Source organism: Oryctolagus cuniculus, chromosome 16 (assembly GCF_051225735.1).
Source record: "Oryctolagus cuniculus isolate XC-2025 breed Fujian yellow rabbit chromosome 16, ASM5122573v1, whole genome shotgun sequence".
Taxonomy (NCBI): domain Eukaryota; kingdom Metazoa; phylum Chordata; class Mammalia; order Lagomorpha; family Leporidae; genus Oryctolagus; species Oryctolagus cuniculus.
The window spans coordinates 17383537-17403242 of record NC_142882.1 but is presented as its reverse complement, the minus strand read 5'-3'; the positions used below and the strand labels follow the sequence as shown (position 1 = coordinate 17403242).

Here is a 19706-nt window from a genome sequence, read left to right as displayed (position 1 = left end):
CAGTATGTTTCACTTTGTGTTTCTATGGGGGTGCAAACTGTTGAAATCTTTACTTAATGTATACTAAACTGATCTTCTGTTAAAAAAAAAGAAGAAATTATCAATTTCCATTTGACTCTCACTGGGATTAAACATGACAATAGGTCTGATCTGATTTCATCATCATTTAAAAAATCATCTTATTTTTCACTTTATGTTTCTGTGTGGGAGCAAACTGTTGAAATCTTAATGTATGCTAAACTGATCTTCTATAGATAAAGAGAATCGAAAATGAATCTTGATGTGAATGGAAGGGGAGAGGGAGTGGGAAAGGGGAGGGTTGCGGGTGGGAGGGACGTTGTGGGAGGGAAGAAAAAAATGCATGAGGGGGTGGCACTGTTGCGTGGTAGGTTAAGTCTCTGTCAGCAGTACTGACATCCCATTGGGTGCTGGTTTGAGTCCTGGCTGCTCCACTTCTGATTCAGCTTCCTGCTAATGCCTGGGAAATCAGCGGTGGATGGCCTAAATGCTCAGGCTCATGTATCCATGTTGGAGACCCAGAAGAAGTGCCTAGCTCCTGGCTTTGGATTAGCCCATCTCCACCTATTGCAGGCATTTGGGGAGTGAATCAGTGGATGGAAGATCTGTCGCTGCTTCTCTTTCTGTAACTCTGCCTTTTGAATAAAATAAATAAATATTAATTTTTTTCATGTGCTCAAGAAATCAAGCCCATTTTCAATATCAGTCTTCTCATAAACACAAAAGAGGCAGAATTTAGGGTGTTCCCATTTCTATTAAGGACACTCATCTTTTGAGGTGGGTGTTAGTGGCCTTTGGCATGCCTGTATCTGTCTGCTGGTTCACTGCCCAAAAGGCCGCAATGGCTGGGCTGCATCAGTCCAGAGCCAGGAGCCTGGAAGTCCATCCTGGTCTCTCATGTGTGTGCCATGGGCCTAGGCATTCAGGCCATCTTCCACTGCTTTCCCAGGTGCACTGGCAAGGAGCTGGATCAGAAACAGAGCAGCCTGGACTTTATTGGTGCTGAAATGAGATACCAGGTGGCAGGCAGCAGCCTGCTGCACCACAATGCTGTCCCTGAACGAGGCAATAGCATGTGTCTCCCACTCTTCAGGTTTCCAGTTCATCCAGCGGGAATGGTTCCTGTGCTTTCCATCACTGGAGGTGCCATGAGTGTTAGCCGGCCTATCACCGGAGCCACCACAGGGGTTAGCTGGCCCATTCCCGTGCCTGTCTTCTTGCCAGTCCTCAGGACAGAGCCTCAGCCCCCATGGGTCCCTGCACACAGGAGGGAGAACAGATTTGTGCTCCTTGGCCGTGCCCCAGAGTGAGGCAGCATGGCCTGCAGGGTGCTTTGGGAGATGCTGGGTGTGGAGGATTGTCAGGAACATATTTCCCCAGCATCAGTTCACATCAGATGGGTGGGAAAGCAAGACTAGCTGCCCCGACATGCCAGCTTTCAGCTCAGAGGTCTGTAATGTTTATGCTTTTCAGTCTTGCTGGGAATTTGAGAATCCAACTGGTACCAAATGCTTGCTCCATGACACCATCTTGAGAAAGGAGCCACAGTTGGAATCTGTACTGCTGTAGGAGATAGAAACCCCTGTATATCCTCATCCCTGGGGATCCACAGTCACTCCACTGTACAGGCAAGAGGACCACAGCCTCATAAACCTAGCTAGACCCAGCAGCAACTGTGACCCCAACATTTTAGCCTAAGCGGTGCCCTGCACTACACTGGTCACGTAGTTCTGCACAGCAAAGTGGGTCCTATATCCAAAACCTTAAGAAGGAGTGATCACCTCTGTGGAATGAGGACCATCTCCCCTACTTCCTCAACTTTGACCCCACCAGGGCAGTGCAAGCTCTGGCTTTGGTGGGTGTGAGCAGTGCTGCATGTTCGTCCCATACTCCTGCCCAGTTGTACTGTGGATCTTTCTGAGCCTGCGATGGCTTTGAGGGGACTAAAACACCCTACTTTTGTCAGCGTACAGATCACTGGAAAACAAGCATCAGAATTAAATTGTACCATAGACCAAATGAGTCTTATAAAAATAGAACATTACATCCAACCACAGCAGGATACATTCTCTTTCCACCAGCACATAGAGTAGTCTTTAGGATAGGCCATCTCACTAGTCCTGGTGATCAATTTCTGTTCAAAATTGATCATAATGATAGGACTAAGAGCCAAAGGGAGCACATAAACAAGACTAGTGTCTGCAAATATAGCTGATAGAATAAAAAAGGGAGAGAGCATTCCAACATGGGAAGTGAGATACACAGCAGACCCATAGAATGGCAGATGCCCTGAATGGCACTCTGGCCTCAGAATCAGCCCTTAAGGCATTTGGATCTGGCTGAAAAGCCCATGAGAGTATTACAGGCATGGAAAGCCAAAACACTCTGGGGGAAAAAAAATAAAAAACCCTACATGAAAGATCTCCACGAGTGAGATCCCAGTGAAAAGAAGGAGGTACCTTTCTCTGAAGGGAGGAGAGAACCTCCACTTTGACTATGACCTTGTCTAAATATGATCAGAGTTGTTGAACTCAAAAGGTTCCATAGCCTTGGTGACTCATGACAAGAGCCTAGGGTGATTACTGATGCCATAAACAAGAGTGTCAATTTGTTAAGTCAACAACAGGAGTCACTGTGCACTTACTCCTTATGTAGGATCTCTGTCCTTAAAGTGCTGTACATTGTGAGTTAATGCTATAACTAGTACTCAAACAGTATTTTTCACTTTGTGTTTCTATGTGGGTGCAAACTGTTGAAATATTTACTTAATATATTCTTTACTGATCTTCTGTATATGAAGAGAATTGAAAATGAATCTTGATGTGAATGGAAGGGGGGAGGGAGAGGGAAAGGGGAGGGTTGCGGGTGGGAGGGAAGTTATGGGGGGGAAGCCATTGTAATCTATAAGCTGTACTTTGCAAATTTATATTCCTCAAATAAAAAAGTTAAAAAAATAAATCTTCCTAATTTTAATGACTAAAAAAAAACAAAAACAAAAACAAAAAACAAATCCCAGCAAATTCAAAAAAAAATCAAAATCATCACATTATCCTCTCTGAGCACAATGGAGTAAAATTAGAAATGGTCAGCGAAAGAGAAAATAACTCTAGAAGTTATCCAAATAATGGAAATGGAACAACTTGCTTCTGAATGAAAAACGGGTCCTTGAAAAATAAGGAAAATTTAAAAATTCTTTGAATCTTATGAAAATAGAAACACAATAACCTGAAACTTATGACACAGCGGAAGCAATTCTAGTAATTCTAATGAAAAGTTTATAACAGTAAGCACCTACACACACACACACACACACACACACACACACCACAACCTAACTACAACTTAAGGACCTAGAAAGCAAGATACAACCAAGCCCAAAGCTAGGAGGAAAGAAAGAAACATCAGAGAAGAAATAAATAAAATAGGAAACTAAAATAGAAAAGATTAATGAAGTAAAAAATTTGGTTTTTTGAAAAGATAAAACATACATCTTTAGCTAGAGTAAAACCAGAAAGCAGACTTGAATAAATAAAAGCAGAGATGGAAAAGGAGACATTACAAATGACACCAAAGAAGCATAAAGAGGCATTACAGAGTATCATGAATGACTACACACCAACAAATTGGCAAACTTTGAAGAGGAGGACAGATTTCTACACCTGTAACTGACCAGGATTGAACAACAAAGAAAACCTGAATGGACCAATAAAAAGTAGTGAGATGGAAGTGTAACAAGAAGTATCCGGACAAAGAAAAGCCCAGGACCAGATGGCTTCACTGCTGAATTCTAGCAAACTCTTAAGGAAGAACTAACACTAATTAATCTCAAAGTACTCCCAAGTAATCGAAAGGAAGGGAACCCTTCCCAATGCATTCTATGAGGCTAGCATTACCTTGATTTCAAAACCAGTCAAGGACACAACAGAAAAAACTCTAGGTCAATATCCCTGATGAACACAGATGCAAAAATTCTCAACTGTATACTAGCAATTGGCATTCAACACACACACCAACAAAAGTCCTTTAGTATGATGAAGTATGAGTTCTATCAGGGATTCAGAAATATTCAGCCTATGGAAGTCAATAACTAATATATCACATCAACAGAAAAAAGGGCAAAATTCATGTGATCACCTCAGCAGATGCAGAGAGCATTTGGCAATATTCAGCATCTACTTGTGACCAAAAACCTTAAATAAATTAGTATAGAAGGAATACACCTCAACACAGTAAAGGCCAGATGGGACAAACCCATAGCCAACATGATCCTGGAAGGAGCAAAGGTGAAACCATGTCCTCTAAGATCTGGAGCCAGAAAAGGCTGTCAACCTTCACTGCTCTTATTCAATATAGCATTGGAAGTTTTAGCCAAAGCAGTTAGGCAAGGGAAAGAAATAAAAGGTAGACAAATAGGAAAGGAAGAAATCAAATTGCCCCTGTTTGTAGATGACATGAGTTTGTACGGAAATAAACCTGAGTACATTCACCAGGAGACTAGTGGAACTGAAAAACAAGTTCAGTAAAGTTGCATGGTACAAATTCAATATGCAAAACTCAGCAGCATTTCTATACACCAATAATGGACTGCACCAGAAAGAAGTAATTACAAAAAATTGTAATGCCTTGCAATCCATTTAACCACGGGTATGAAAGATCTCTACCATGAAAATTACATAACACTACTGAAAGAGGTAAAGAAAACAAAACAAAAAAGATTGCAAGATATAATTAAAATGTCCATACTACCCGAAGAGATTTCCAGATTCAATGCAGTCTCCATGAAAATACCAACTACATTTTTCATGCAACTATTAAAAATTTATAAAATTCAATCTTGAACAAAAACAACAACAAAGAGGGAGGCATCAGAATACTAGATTTCAGGACATTCTACAGAGCTATTTCAACTAAAACAGCATGGTACTTACATAAAAATTGTCATGTAGAACAAAGAGACTGATTAGAGATCAAAAAAGTGAATCCATGAATCTATAGTCAACTTTGACAAAGTTGTTGAAAGCACATTGGAGCATTGACTGTCTCTTCAGTTACTGGCAAGGGAAGACTGTATATCAATATGCAGTTAATTGAACTAAGATGTTCCCTCCCTCTTATACAAAAATCTACTCAAAATGATCAAAGATCTAAATATAAGACCCAAAACTATCAAACTACTAGAAAAAAAAGGGAACAACTTCAATACAATACCACAGACAATGCTTTTTTTTTGAATAAGATCCCAAAAGCACAAAAAAGAAAAGCAAAAACATATCAGAATGTATCAAAGAGAGAAACTTCTGCACAGTCAAGGAAACAATCCGCAAAATGAAGAAACAACCAACATAAGGTGAGAGCATATTTAAGCTATTCTTCTGACAAAGGATTAATATCCAGAATATATAAGGAACCCAGAAAACCTAATTAGAAAACAAAAAATCCAGTTACAGAATGGGCATAGAGTATGAATAGAGATTGTGCCCTTGGACTGGCCTTCAGGGAGAAAAGTACACATTTAGCCCAATTCCAGGTGTGCGTTTCTGGTTCCACATGCCTAAGGAGCTATTTGGAAGGCAAATGGGACTTCTAATGGCAGACAATAAAGAAACAACACATGGGGACTCTAATACTGAAGTTACTGGTGATAGTAAAGGGCCCACTGAAGTAGCAGTTATGTATTGTTAGGGGCACCAATCAGCCAGCAGATGAAGCAGCCAACGTTTTCCTATATACATCTCCTATCTGTATATGACACTCATTCCAATTTTTAGCTTGTCTAACACTTGCCCCTACTGATACTAATTCAGACACTCACTGAAGAGAATCATATGGGCTTCCTTCAGTGTAGAAAAGGTTGGTATTATAATCCTGACAAACATGTTTTCTATACCTGACAATTGTGCCTTTCAAATTGCTGAGGCTACATGTGACCATACTCATTATGGAATGGAGATGTATTTCAATGATTCTCAAACAATCTGACTGGATACAAGGAATCACCCAAAAGTGTATGTTGTGTGCAAACACCCACAACCACCCCAAAGAGATGGGAGTGGGGCTGGCAATGTTGCACAGAGGGTTAAGCTGTTGCCAGCAATGACATCATTCCGTATCTGAGTTCCAGTTCACATCCTGGCTGCTCTGCTTCTAATCCAGGTGCCTGTTAATACACCTGGGAAACAGTGGATGATAACTCAAGTTTTGGTTTCCTGCACCCACGTGGGAGATCTGGAGGCAGTTCCAGTCTGGCCCAGCACCAGCTGTTGTGGGCACTTGCGGAGTGAACCAGCGGATAGTAAACTTCTCTCTTTCTCCCCTTCCGTCTGTCACTCTGCATTTCAAATAAATGTTTATTTAAAAAAAAAAAGCCTGAAACTCAAAATAATGAGAGTGCCCCAAGTCCCAGGCTCACAATTCTAGGGGCGACTACCTGGGGGTTAACAAACTGATTTGACTGTGATGTTGAGAGCCCAGGGGACTTAAGTACTTGGTAAAGGATGTGGATATTTTTACCAGTCAGCTGGAAGCATACTTGAATCAAACCAAAAAAAGCTACAGAATTCAGTAAAACACGACTTAACCACATCATCCCGAAATTTGGCTTCCTGAGGGCAACCACTGGCCAGCATTATCTGTAGCCATCCAGCAAGTTAAGATCGCCTTAGAGCTTTCTCCTGGCAGAAACAAGGGGAGTCTGTGTGACCCAACAGCCCTGCTGAGTTTGGGTAAACATGTCCAGCCATGAAGTCGACCGATCAACTGGACAGCCAACAAGCGGGAGTAAGGACTACTGAAACCTCAAGCGACTGGTGGACGGAGTGCTCCAGCTTCTGCTGGGTTTGGCTGACTTACCCATCTGCTTTCCTGTTCTCTGCTTATTTGGTCTCCATCTTCTTCATTTTCCAACCATTTTCATTTGTAGCCAAGAAAGCCCGAGCTGGACCTCCTACTGCAAGACCTTTCACCTCCATGGGATCCTGCTCCCCAGTCCTTAAAATTCATTTGCATCCTGCTTGAAGCCCTTTAGGGCTCATGGCCCCAGTGAAGTAGGAAGTATCCAGATGACAGTGATGCCCTTTCCCTCTTTTAACTCCATAAGTTATAAACTGCAGGAGAGCTCAACACACCTCTCTGCCCCCACAGAAGCAAAACAAGTAGCTTATCATTGGCTAAATGCTGAGAATAACCAGGTGTTCTTGCAAATAAAGGGGCGGGAAGGACCAGGAGGAAGCCATTGATTGGATGCAGCCACACTCAGTGGTTAACACATTTCATGCAGGAGTCGCATGCAAGTCTGATTCAGCTGTGGCCGCTTTGTGGCACCTGTGCTGAAGCCGGGCTTGGCCCCTCACCATCACCTTCCTGATATGAAGCTAACCCCTCTCTTTATGTTAAATCTTCAACACCAGATGAACATGAAATAATGTAACACACATGACACCTTAGCAGGCATGTGTGCCTACTCCTTTCTGAAATGCATAACTCTGCCTGGAACTTCCCTAAACTTAATGAATATGTATAACTTCCTTATAAGGAAGCCCCAGGACCTGTAACTTCCAGCTCCTCTGGGAGCCTAGTATGTAGTTACTGGGCTCGCGCCTGAATTGTGCAGATTTAAATATAATCTTTTCTACTCTGAGAGCAAGCATTGTGGGTATGTTTGATTGGCAAAGGCAGCTGACAAGAACCCATGGATTTTCTGCCTGGTATAACACCACAAGGAAATAAGCTGATGGATAATTTAATTAGCCCCATTAAATTATTCCACCATGTATATATGCACAGAAACATTGCACTCTTCCCCACAAACATATAAATATAATTGTCAATTAAAATAAATTTAACTTAAAAAGGTTCCATGAATCTATCCATTTCTGATAGATTTTCCTGTTTCCTGGCATACAGGTCCTGCACAGGCAGTCAAGGCCAAAATCAACTATTGGGATTGCATCAAATTGAGAAGCTTCTGTACTGCAAAAGAAACAGTCAGGAGAGTCAAGAGACAACTGACAGAATGGGAAAAAATATTTGCAAACTATGCAACAGATAAAGGGTTAATAACCAGAATCTACAAAGAGATCAAGAAACTCTACAAAAACAAAGCAAACAACCCACTTAAGAGATGGGCCAAGGACCTCAATAGACATTTTTCAAAAGAGGAAATCCAAATGGCCAACAGGCACATGAAAAAATGTTCAAGATCACTAGGAATCAGGGAAATGCAAATCAAAACCACAATGAGGTTTCACCTCACCCCGGTTAGAATGGCTCACATGCAGAAATCTACCAACAACAGATGCTGGCGAGGATGTGGGGGAAAAGGAACACTAACCCACTGTTGGTGGGAATGCAAACTGGTCAAGCCACTATGGAAGTCAGTCTGGAGATTCCTCAGAAACCTGAATATAACCCTACCGTTTGATCCAGCCATCCCACTCCTTGGGATGTACCCAAAGGAATTTAAATTGGCAAACAAAAAAGTGGTCTGCACCCTAATGTTTATCGCAGCACAATTCACAATAGCCAAGACCTGGAACCAACCTAAATGCCCATCACCGGTAGACTGGATAAAGAAATTATGGGATATGTACTCTTTAGAATACTATACCGCAGTAAGAAACAACGAAATCCAGTCATTTGCAACAAAATGGAGGAATCTGGAACACATCATGCTGAGTGAAATAAGCCAGTCCCAAAGGGACAAATACCATATGTTCTCCCTGATCGGTGACAACTGACTGAACACCAAAAAGGAAACCTGTTGAAGTGAAATGGACACTATGGGAAACGGTGACTTGATCAGCATAGCCCTGACTGTTAATGAACAACTTAATACATTATCCCTCTTAGTATTTTTTTTTGTCTGTTCTACTTAATATGACTGGTTTAATTCTGTAATTAATACACTGTTATTCTTAAGTGTTGAAAATTAACTGAAATGTGGTCCCTGTTAAACATAAGAGTGGGAATAAGAGAGGGAAGAGATGTATAAGTTGGGACATGCTCAGGCTGACTTGCCCCAAATGGTAGAGTTAGAAACATACCAGGGGACTCCAATTCAATCCCATCAAGGAGGCATGTACCAATGCCATCTCACTAGTCCAAGTTATCAATTTCAGTTCACAATTGATCATAATGAAAGGACTAAGAGTCAAAGGGAGCACATAAACAAGTCTAGTACCTGCTAACACTAACCGATAGAATAAATAAAGGGGAGAGTGATCCATCATGGGAAGCGAGATACTCAGCAGACTCATAGAATGGCAGATGTCCTAAACAGCACTCTGGCCTCAGAATCAGCCCTAAAGGCATTCGGATCTGGCTGAAAAGCCCATGAGAGTATTTCAGGCATGGAAAGCCAAGACACTCTGGAAAAAAAAAAATCTCTGTGAGTGAGATCCCAGTGGAAAGAACAGGTCTTCAAAGAAGGAGGTACCTTTCTCTGAAGGGAGAAGGGAGGAGAGAACCTCCACTTTGACTATGACCTTGTCTAAACAAGATAAGAGTCGGAGAACTCAGAGGGCTTCCATAGCCTTGGAAACTCATGACAGGAGCATAGGGAGATTACTGATGCCATAGACAGGAGTGTCAATTTGTAAAGTCAACAACAGGAGTCACTGTGCACTTACTCCTCATGTAGGATCTCTGTCCTTAATGTGCTGTACATTGAGGCTTAATGCTATAATGAGTACTCAAACAGTATATTTCACTTTGTGTTTCTATGGGGGTGCAAACTGTTGAAATCTTTACCTAATGTATACTAAACTGATCTTCTGTAAAAAAAAAAAAGAAATTATCAACTCCCAACTTGACTCTCACTGGGATTAAACATGACAATAGGTCTGATCTGATTTCATCATCATTTAAAAAATCATCTATTACTTTTCACTTTATGTTTCTGTGTGGGAGCAAACTGTTGAAATCTGTACTTAATGTATACTAAGATGATCTTCTGTATATAAAGAGAATCAAAAATGAATCTTGATGTGAATGGAAGGGGAGAGGGAGTGGGAAAGGGAGGGTTGCGGGTGGGAAGGACGGTATGGGGGGGAGCCATTGTAGTCCATAAATCGTACTTTGGAAATTTATATTCATTAAATAAAAGTTAAAAAAAAGGTTCCATGAAGATTATATAAAGCAAAGTTTTAGATAATTTTCCCCTTTTAGCTCTAGGACATGTGGGAAACAGATGTATAAGGAGAAACACCTTTTTCTCTCTGTCCTTGTTATCTTTTTTCTTTTCCTCAGCGATGAACTAAAACAACCTCAGGAGTTCTAGACTGATTCCTTGAGAGCACTAGTTGCTTAAACTTTACTTGTTAGTGGAGCTGCTTCCTTGTGGTATTTGAGGAGAAAAAGTAGTGTACTTATAAATGTTTAATTGGGGTAGGGAGATCTTGCTTTTTTAAAATTTAAATTATTGTTCACATGAGAAGGAGGGAAAGAGAGAGAGAGACAGAGAAAGTTGCCATCAACTCTGTTAACTCCCCCAATGGCTGCACCAGCCCAGCTGGAGGAGTGGCCAGCAGCCAGGAACTCAATCTAGGTCTCCCATGTGGGTGGCAGGAACCTGATCAATTGAGCCATCACTGCTACCTCCCAGGGTCTGCATTTGCAGGATGCTGGAGTCAGGAGCCAGGAAGTGCTTGACGCAGGTACTCTGCTGGGGGAAGCTGGCTTCTGAGCTCGTGCCTCAGACTAGGCTTAATTCCCACCCTTGTCCTGTTTATTTCATTTTCAATCTCTTCTTCTCCTTAAATCTTAGGTATTCACAGTAAATATCTATTGAGAAACTATGATGGTTCCAGTTCTGGGAGCCATGGTTGCTCACAAAAAGGTGACCCAGTAACATTTCAAGTGTAGAAAGTGCTAAGGCAAAAAAATTGGAGTAGTATAAAGTGGGGACTGGAAGAAACAGTTGTGCACTCATGTTCATAGGAGCATTATCCACAATGGCCAAAAGTGGAGCAATACAGCATCCTTGGGCAGGTGAAGCAACACAGCCTACACTTACAGTGGAATATTATTCAGCCTGGAAAAGGATGGAATTTCTCACACAGCTACAGTGTGAGTGAACCATGAATATACATTATACTAAATGAAAGAAGTCAATCCCCAAGGAACAAATATTGTAGGATTGCCCTAGTATTTGGAACTTACGGAAGTCAAATTCATAGAGAAAGTAGAATGGTGGGTGCCAGAGGTTGGCAGGGGAGATGGAAGAACTGGGAGTTAGTGTTTGGTGGGTACAGAGCTTCAGTTTGGGAAGATGAAAGATGTTTTGTAGATAGACATTGGTGGTGGTTATGCAACAATGTAAGTAGACTCAATAGTAAACTTATAACTATTTATTGTAATACAACCTGGGAGGCAGTAGATGATAGTCCAAATGCTTGGGCCCTTACCATACACACAGGAGACCAGTATGGAATTCTGGGCTCCTGGGTTCAGTCTGGACCAGTTCTGGCTGTTGCAGGCATTTTGGGGAGTCAATTAGTGGATGGAAGATTTCTCTTTGTCATACTGCTGTTCAAGTAGATCAAAATAACTCACAGAACTTTTTTTTTTAAAAAGATTCATTGTATTTATTTGAAAGACTGAGTTAGAGTGAAGAAGAGACAGAGAGAGAGGTCCACTATCTGCTGGTTCACTCCCAAGATGGCCACAGTAGCTGGAGCTGAACCGATTTGAAGTCAAAAGCCAAGAGCTTCCTCTAGGTCTCCTACATGGGTACAGGGGCTCAAGGGTCTGGGGCATCTGCTACTGCTTCCCCAGGCCATAGAAGAGAGCTAGATTGGAAGAGGAGCAGCCAGGACTAGAACCGGTGCCCATATGTGATGCTGAGGCTTCAGGCCAGGGCTTTAACCCACTGTACCACAACACCGGCTCCCAAGAAATATTTTTGAAAATGGTTAAAATGCTGCATTTTGTTATATATCTGTGTACACACACACACACACACACATATATAACCATAGATAAGTGTTAACCAAAAGTTCAAGAAATAAAACATCTAATTTTTTATTTGTGATTAACATTTACTGTATATGGGTGAAATGTTCATTTTCCAGTTAATTATTATTTGTAGTCATTGTCTATATTCCCACTACTGTCTTTTTACATTGTACTTGTTAAACTTCTTATTTGATGAAGTATTAAGCCTTTTTACTGTAATGTAAATTTTAAAGATGTTATCTCAAAAACTAATTAAAAGAGGGAGAAGGAAGTATGGGATGGTGAGGGAGGGACAGAGGGAGGAATGGAATATCATTGTTATTAGAACTATCTACAAATCACACTGAATCTGTTAAAAACTAATTGAAAATTAAAATAGAAACACTAAAAAAAGAAATAAAGGAAAATAACAACCTTGTTACATAAAAATAAAAAAATTAACATTATTTAAAAGTTAGAGAGAGAGAGAGAGAATCCCAGATCTGCTATTTCATTCCCTAGATGCCCACAAGAGCTGGAGCTGGGCCAGGATGAAGCCAAGAGCCCAGAATTCATTCTGTGTCCCCCACGTGGATTGCATGGACCCAGGCACTTGAGCCATCATCAGTTGCCTGCCAGAGTGTGCATTAATAGGAAGCAGGATGGAAAATGGAGTTGGGACTCAAACCCAGGCCCTCCAATATGGGATGCTGGTTTCCAAAGTGGTGGCTTAACCTACTAGGCCACAATGCCCATACCTATGGTAATTTTTAAATAAATAGACTCTTAGGTCTTCTGAAGAACTTGAGAAGATAAGTCTGGGATTGAATGGGAAGCCATATGTTGACAGAGCCCTAGTTGATATTTTTGATAAACCTAAATTTGTGATGGTGGTTCTCAAAGGATTGTCATTGGAACCATCAAATTTGAAACTTGTCCAACATAAAACTTGATGGACTCAATTGAGATTTCCTGAGACAGAAACTTTGGAGTGGGCCTTAAAGATCTATGTATAAAAAAATGTTGAGGGGCTGTCACTGTGGCATAGCAGGTAAAGCCAGCACCTGCAGTGCTGGCATCCCATATAGATGCCAGTTTGAGTCCTGGCTGCTCCACTTCTGATCCAGCTCTCTGCTATGGCCTGGGAAAGCAGTAAAAGATGGCCCAAGTCCTTGGGCCCCTGCACCTCTGTGAGAAAACTGGAAGCAGCTCTGGCTCCTGGCTTTGGATTGGTGCAGCTCTGGCCATTCTGGCCAATTGAGGAGTGAACCAACAGATGGAATACACCCCCTCTACCCCGCCTATCCATCTCTCTCTGTGTAACCATGACTTTCAAATAAATAAATAAATCTTTAAAAAACCAAAAATATTGAGGCAGTCCTGGTTTAGGGTAGATTTTGACATCACTACTCCAGTGAATCCTGGGACTCTTTCTACTCAACCATCATCTTATTAGGAATCTACAAGCCTAAAAATGCTGCCATATTTGTCACCAAGAAGTGATCCAAGGAAGATTAATTTTTCCCAGAGGTGAAGAACATAGGAGAGAGAAATTACAGATGTCGCCACTGTTAGTCTCCCAGGGATAATGTATTGGCAGGTTAGAGATTCCCTGTTCTTGAGGAACCAAAATGATCAGAGAATGAACATATCACTGATCAATTTGTCTAATTAGCTTCAGAGGGGATACAGCCTCCAGGACACAACTTGGAACTCACTAATTTATAGTCATCAAGGTCCCAATGCAAGACACTCACATCATCTCCAGAAGAAGTGATCCAGGCCCTGTGCCACATGCCTGGCTCTGTCTCCCACTCTTCTGGGGCCAGACCTTCTGTCTTTATCACCCACTCTCTACAAAAGAAAGAGATTCTAGACATTTGGCTTTGTGTGGGTTCATGCTGCCGAGCCTGCATAGTCTGGTAAGTGTTGAGGAAACTAGGGGAGGGGAAAAGGCATTGCCTATTGTTAAGTTTAAGGTAGGGTAAACTTTCATGGAGAAAGACTTGCTGAAGATACTTTCTTGGAAGGAAGAATGATTAGACTACTCGGTGATAGCTGCCACGGCGTAGTGAGTTTTCTCTTTGATTGTGTTTTGTTTGTGGGCATGGCTGAGAAGATGATGAGAGGTGCTAGTCTTTGTTGGCCATTTCACTGCCCTGGACCACATGGTCTAGTGTTATGATTTCCAGTCCAAGTTGCACAGATGGATGCCCCAAGGTCCTGATAGAACTGTAGATTTTTTTTAACTTTTATTTAATGAATATAAATTTCCAAAGTACGATTTATGGATTACAATGGCTTCCCCCACATACCGTCCCTCCCACCCACTACCCTCCCCTTTCCCACTCCCTCTCCCCTTCCATTCACATCAAGATTCATTTTCCATTATCTTAATAAGATTAAGAAGATCAGCTTAGTATACATTAAGTAAGGATTTCAACAGTTTGCTCCCACACAGAAACATAAAATGAAAAATAATAGATGCTTTTTTTTAAATGATGATGAAATCAGATCAGACCTATTGTCATGTTTAATCCCAGTGCGAGTCAAGTTGGGAGTTGATAATTTCTTTTTTTCTTTTCTTTTTTTTTTTTACAGAGGATCAATTTAGTATACATTAAGTAAAGATTTCAACAGTTTGCACCCCCATAGAAACAAAAAGTGAAATATATTGTTTGAGTACTTGTTATAGCATTAAATCTCAATACACAGCACATTAAGGACAGAGATCCTACATGAGGAGTAAGTGCACAGTGACTCCTGTTGTTGACTTTACCAATTGACACTCCTGTCTATGGCATCAGTAGTCTCCTTATGCTCCAGTCATGAGTTTCCAAGGCTATGGAAGCCCTCTGAGTTCTCCGATTCTTATCTTGTTTATACAAGGGGATTCCAATTCAATCCCATCAAGGTGGCATGTACCAATTCCATCTCACTAGTCCAAGTGATCAATTTCAGTTCACAATTGATCATAATGAAAGGACTAAGAGTCAAAGGGAGCACATAAACAAGTCTAGTACCTGCTAACACTAACCGATGGAATAAATAAAAGGGAGAGTGATCCAACATGGGAAGTGAGATACTCAGCAGACTCATAGAATGGCAGATGTCCTAAATAGCACTCTGGCCTCAGAATCAGCCCTAAAGGCATTCGGATCTGGCTGAAAAGCCCACGAGAGTATTTCAGGCATGGAAAGCCAAGACACTCTGGCAAAAGATCTCTGCGAGTGAGATCCCAGTGGAAAGAACAGGTCTTCAAAGAAGGAGGTACCTTTCTCTGAAGGGAGGAGAGAACCTCCACTTTGACTATGACCTTGTCTAAACAAGATAAGAATCGGAGAACTGTAGATTTTTAACAGCAAAGTCCTGGACCCTTCTAGATCTATTCTCTTATTACCTGACCCAGGAACTCCAAATCCTCCATTCTCTACCACCCCCAGACCAAGCCTTCTGAATTCTGTGACCCACACTTGCTTAGGAACATTTCCTGCTTTCCAGACAGATCTGTGCTTCCCCTTGCCTCTTAACTCTTATCCAGGGCTCTTATTAGATTCCTTTAAGAAAGCAGAGGCTGGATTCCATAGCATCTTGGGCTGTGGCACAGAAATTCTTGGGTTGGGATGTGAGAGAGGGAAAGGGAAGGACACAGAGAATCCCAATACCATGTTCCCTCTTGACATCCCCTGCCTTAGTGCTTGGGGACATCAGGGGTGCACTGGAACCCACGATATCCCTTTCCCGTGATTCCCCCTGATTTCACCTGAACATCCTCTCTTGATGCTTGTCTTTCTTGGGCAACATAATTCTTCAGTGGGTCCCTTCAATTCAAGTGATGTGAGGACACCCCATATGTTATGTCTGCCCCAAACTCATCTTTCCCTCCAGGTACCAGGAATAATTGTAATTCACATCACATTAGTCCCTTGATTGTATTCACTTTCTCTGTCTGTCTCTCTTTCTGTCTCTCTCCCCTCCCCCTTAATTGTATTCTCTTCACAGCCTCATTCTCTGTGCAATTTCCCTTTCCAGGTTCTGAGATGTCATTTCTGCCCATCTCTCCAACATCATTCTTTATCGTTCTCATCTACCACTTTCTATTTAAGCAAGAGCAAAGTGCCAGAACACTCTGGCCTCTACTGCCTCTTGCTTTCAAACATCTCCCATTCCTCTTCTCTCTACCAGAAAGTCCTGACTCAACCCTTCTCTGAATAACTACTTTCCCTGGTAGCCCTTCCTCCAGGAATGCTTCCATGACTCCATCGACCCAGGCTCGATTTAGAGCTCCTCTCTGTATTCCACACTGTAATCCACCTTAGCACTTAATTCTCTGTGTTACAATTACTGTTTTCTGCATCTGTCTCTACACCTTGGAGGCCAGACATGAATACAAAGGCCAAACACCCTTAATCTTCATATCCCAACAGCTACCACATAGGCTGGCCCAAAGACTCCCTTCTTGCAGAATGGTTTCCAGCACTTTTTCAGTGACCGACAAGCTGCCTCATTAATTATTTTGTTTTAAAGATCTATTTATTTATTTGAAAGTCAGAGTTACACAAAGAGAGGAGTGGCGGGGGTGGGGGAGAGCTCTTCCATCTGCTGGTTCGTTCCCCAATTGGCTGCAATGGCCAGAGCTGCACTGATCTGAAGCCAGGAGCCAGGAGCTTCCTTTGGGTCTCCCACGTGATTGCAGGGGCCCAAGGACTTGGGCCATCTTCTACTGCTATCCCAGGCCAAAGTGGAGTGGCATACTCATTTGATGCATAGTCAAAGGGACTAGGATGAAGGAGGTGACTATCCTCCCAGTTTCTGATATCTAACCTTTGGTCTGAAGGTAGGCAGAAAGTTTCTAATATATCGGTAGCTTAAGATAAACATTCCTAACCATAATGTCATGACTCATTTGAATCATCATTTGGCTGGTGCTATTTTAAAATATATACAAAGATTCATTGATTTGAAAGGCAGAGTGACAGAGGGAGAGGGGGACGTGCATGTGCACACACACACACACACACACAGAGAGAGAGAGAGAGAGAGAGAGATCTTCCATCCATTTGTTCACTTCCCAAATGGCTGCAATAGTCAAGGCTGGGCGACACCAAAGCTGGTAGCCAGGAATTCCATAGGGGTCTTCCATGTGGGTGGCAGAGCTTTCCCAGGTGTATTAGCTGGGAGCTGAATTGGAAGCAGGGCAGTCAGAATGGATGATGGCAATGCAAGTGTTGTGCTACAATGCTGCACTCCACAATTATGTTTTCCACTGTACATTTTTCATTGTCTCAACTTTTTAATGTAGACTGAAAGAATAAGATTTTATTATCCCAGAAATAGAACCTTTCTCTGTCCAAATAATTACTTTCATGAAAATAGTTCTAAAACCTGAATGTTCACATGGACTATATGATGAAACTTCATAACTTCATGGAAAATGGAAATAAAGGACAAATTTATTTTTGTGTGGATCTACAAGTGCTTAAGGAAATAGTATAAATAAGAGAGGGCTCCCTGACTCTTAGAAATCTCACATGCAATTTCTGTCATCTGTAAGCCAGCCACCTCGTTAGTGATTTTTCCCTACAGCCTCCTGAACAGAATCAGAAAGACAGTGCCAGATAGACATCTCAAGATTTTAGGAGGAGAGTGATACAACTGGATGTTCACTTTAGAAAGATGTGTTATCAGGCTGGACACTTGGAAGGAAATCCCTGCAATAGACTTAGCAGGGGATGCAATTGTTTTATTTTGCAATGCTGTTGATGATGTTAACATGCAGAGTACATTCTAGGGAACACCAGAATCCTGGCCATGGCCCATAGGATCTCTGCACATCTGCTCACTAAAATAAGTAAGGCAGGTGGGCATTTGATGCAGTGGTTAGTTAAGATTTTTTTGGGGGATGCCTGCATCCTATATCACAGAGCCTGGGCTGAGATCTGGCTCTGCTCCTATTCCTAGCTTCCTGCTAATGTGCATGTTCTCCCCCCCCCAACTTTCTTCCTTCCTTTACCTTGGGAAGTAAGTCATCATCCTACTTACCCTGCAATATTTTATCTAGATATTGCCCTTGCTCTCACATTTTCTTACTACCCAGATGTGGTTTTCTGGTTTCAGATGTGCCCCAGACAAGCAAGATGGCCTATACCTTTCCTTTAGATCACTGGGCCTCTTATGTGTTAGGGACGATGTGGGCTATTTTATCCCTATGATCTAAAGTTGCTCTTTGTAGTCCTTGACTCTAAGTCAGAGATAAAAGGAATAGGTGAGGGTCCAGTGCTGTGGCATAGTGACTAAAGCCACCACCTGCAGTGCCAGCATTCCATATGGGCACTGGTTCAAATCCCGACTGCTCCACTTCCCATCTAGCTCTCTGATATGGTCTGGGAAATCAGTGGAAGGTAGCCAAAGTGCTTGAGCCCCTGCACCCATGTGGGAAACCTGGAAGCAGCTCCTGTTTCCTCGCTTCGGATCGGCACAGCTCCCACAGCTGTGGCCATCTGGGGAGTGGACCAGTGGATGGAAGACCTCTCTCTCTGCCTCTGCCTCTCCGTAACTCTGCCTTTCAAATAAAACATCACATACACACACAAACCAAAGGGAATAGATTTGTCTCCCAGAGGCTAATGGACAGAGATCTGTCAGCATTACAAAATGTTGCCTATAACAAGTGACAGACTATAGAATTCCTAATTTTATAATAGTAAGATTGTTTTTCTCCCAAATGGTGGAGTTAGAATCATGCCAGGGAATCCCAATACAATCCCATCAAGGTGGCATGTACCAACGCCATCTCACTAGGCCAAGTGATCAATTTCAGTTCACAATTGATCACACTGATAGGTCTAAGAGTCAAAGGGATCACACAAACAAGACTAGTGTCTGCTAATACTAGCTGATAGAATCAAAAAGGGAGAGAATGATCCATCATGGGAAGCAGGATACACAGTAGACTCATAGAATGCGAGATGTCCTAAATAGCATTCTGGCCTCAGAATCAGCCCTTAAGGCATTTGGATATGGCTGAAGAGCCCATGAGAGTATTTTAGGCATGGAAAGCCAAGACACCCTGGAAAAAAAAAGAAGACCTAAATGAAAGATCTCTGGGAGTGAGATCCCAGTGGAAAGAACGGGGCCATCAAAGAAGGAGGTACCTTTCTCTGAGGGGAGGAGAGAACTTCCACTTTGACTATGACCCTGTTGGAATAAAATCGAAGTTGGCAAACTCAAAAGGCTTCCATAGCCTTGGCAACTCATGACTAGAGCCTAGGGAGATTACTGACGCTATAAACAGGAGTGTCAAATTGTTAAGTCAACAACAGGAGTCACTGTGTACTTACTTCTCATGTGGGATCTCTCCTTAGTGTGTTGTCCAATGTGAAGTAATGCTATAACTAGTACTGAAACAGTATTTTACACTCTGTGTTTCTGTGTGGGTGCAAACTGATGAAATCTTTACTTAGTGTATACTGAATTGATCTTCTGTGTATAAAGATGGTTGAAAATGAATCTTGATGTGAGTGGAATGAGAGAGGGAGCGGGAGATGGGAGGGGTGTGAGTGGGAGGGAAATTATGGGGGGGAAGCCATTGTGGTCCATTAACTGTACTTTGAAAATTTATATTTATTAAATAAAAAAGATTGTTTTTCTCAATTCTTCACCTCAAGAATTGAAAATTCAGAGAGAATTGAGAGGCTGCTCATTGTCTATTTCACATGTCTTCTCTTCTTGAATTGTTTAGCTGATGTGTCAACAAC

At 41.9% G+C, this 19706-nt stretch overlaps 1 long non-coding RNA gene across 2 annotated transcripts in view; it reads right to left on the bottom strand.

The window, feature by feature from the left end:
* LOC149121549 (uncharacterized) overlaps nt 1–7241 on the bottom strand; it is a 49098-nt gene extending 41857 nt beyond the window's left edge. Inside the window, exon 1 of one of the 2 annotated variants that reach the window (XR_016222964.1) lies at nt 6868–7241. This is a non-coding gene — a long non-coding RNA (uncharacterized LOC149121549). The remainder of the gene's footprint in view (nt 1–6867) is intronic. The other variant, XR_016222963.1, reaches the window with a different exon arrangement.
* Nucleotides 7242–19706: the final 12465 nt, after the last annotated feature.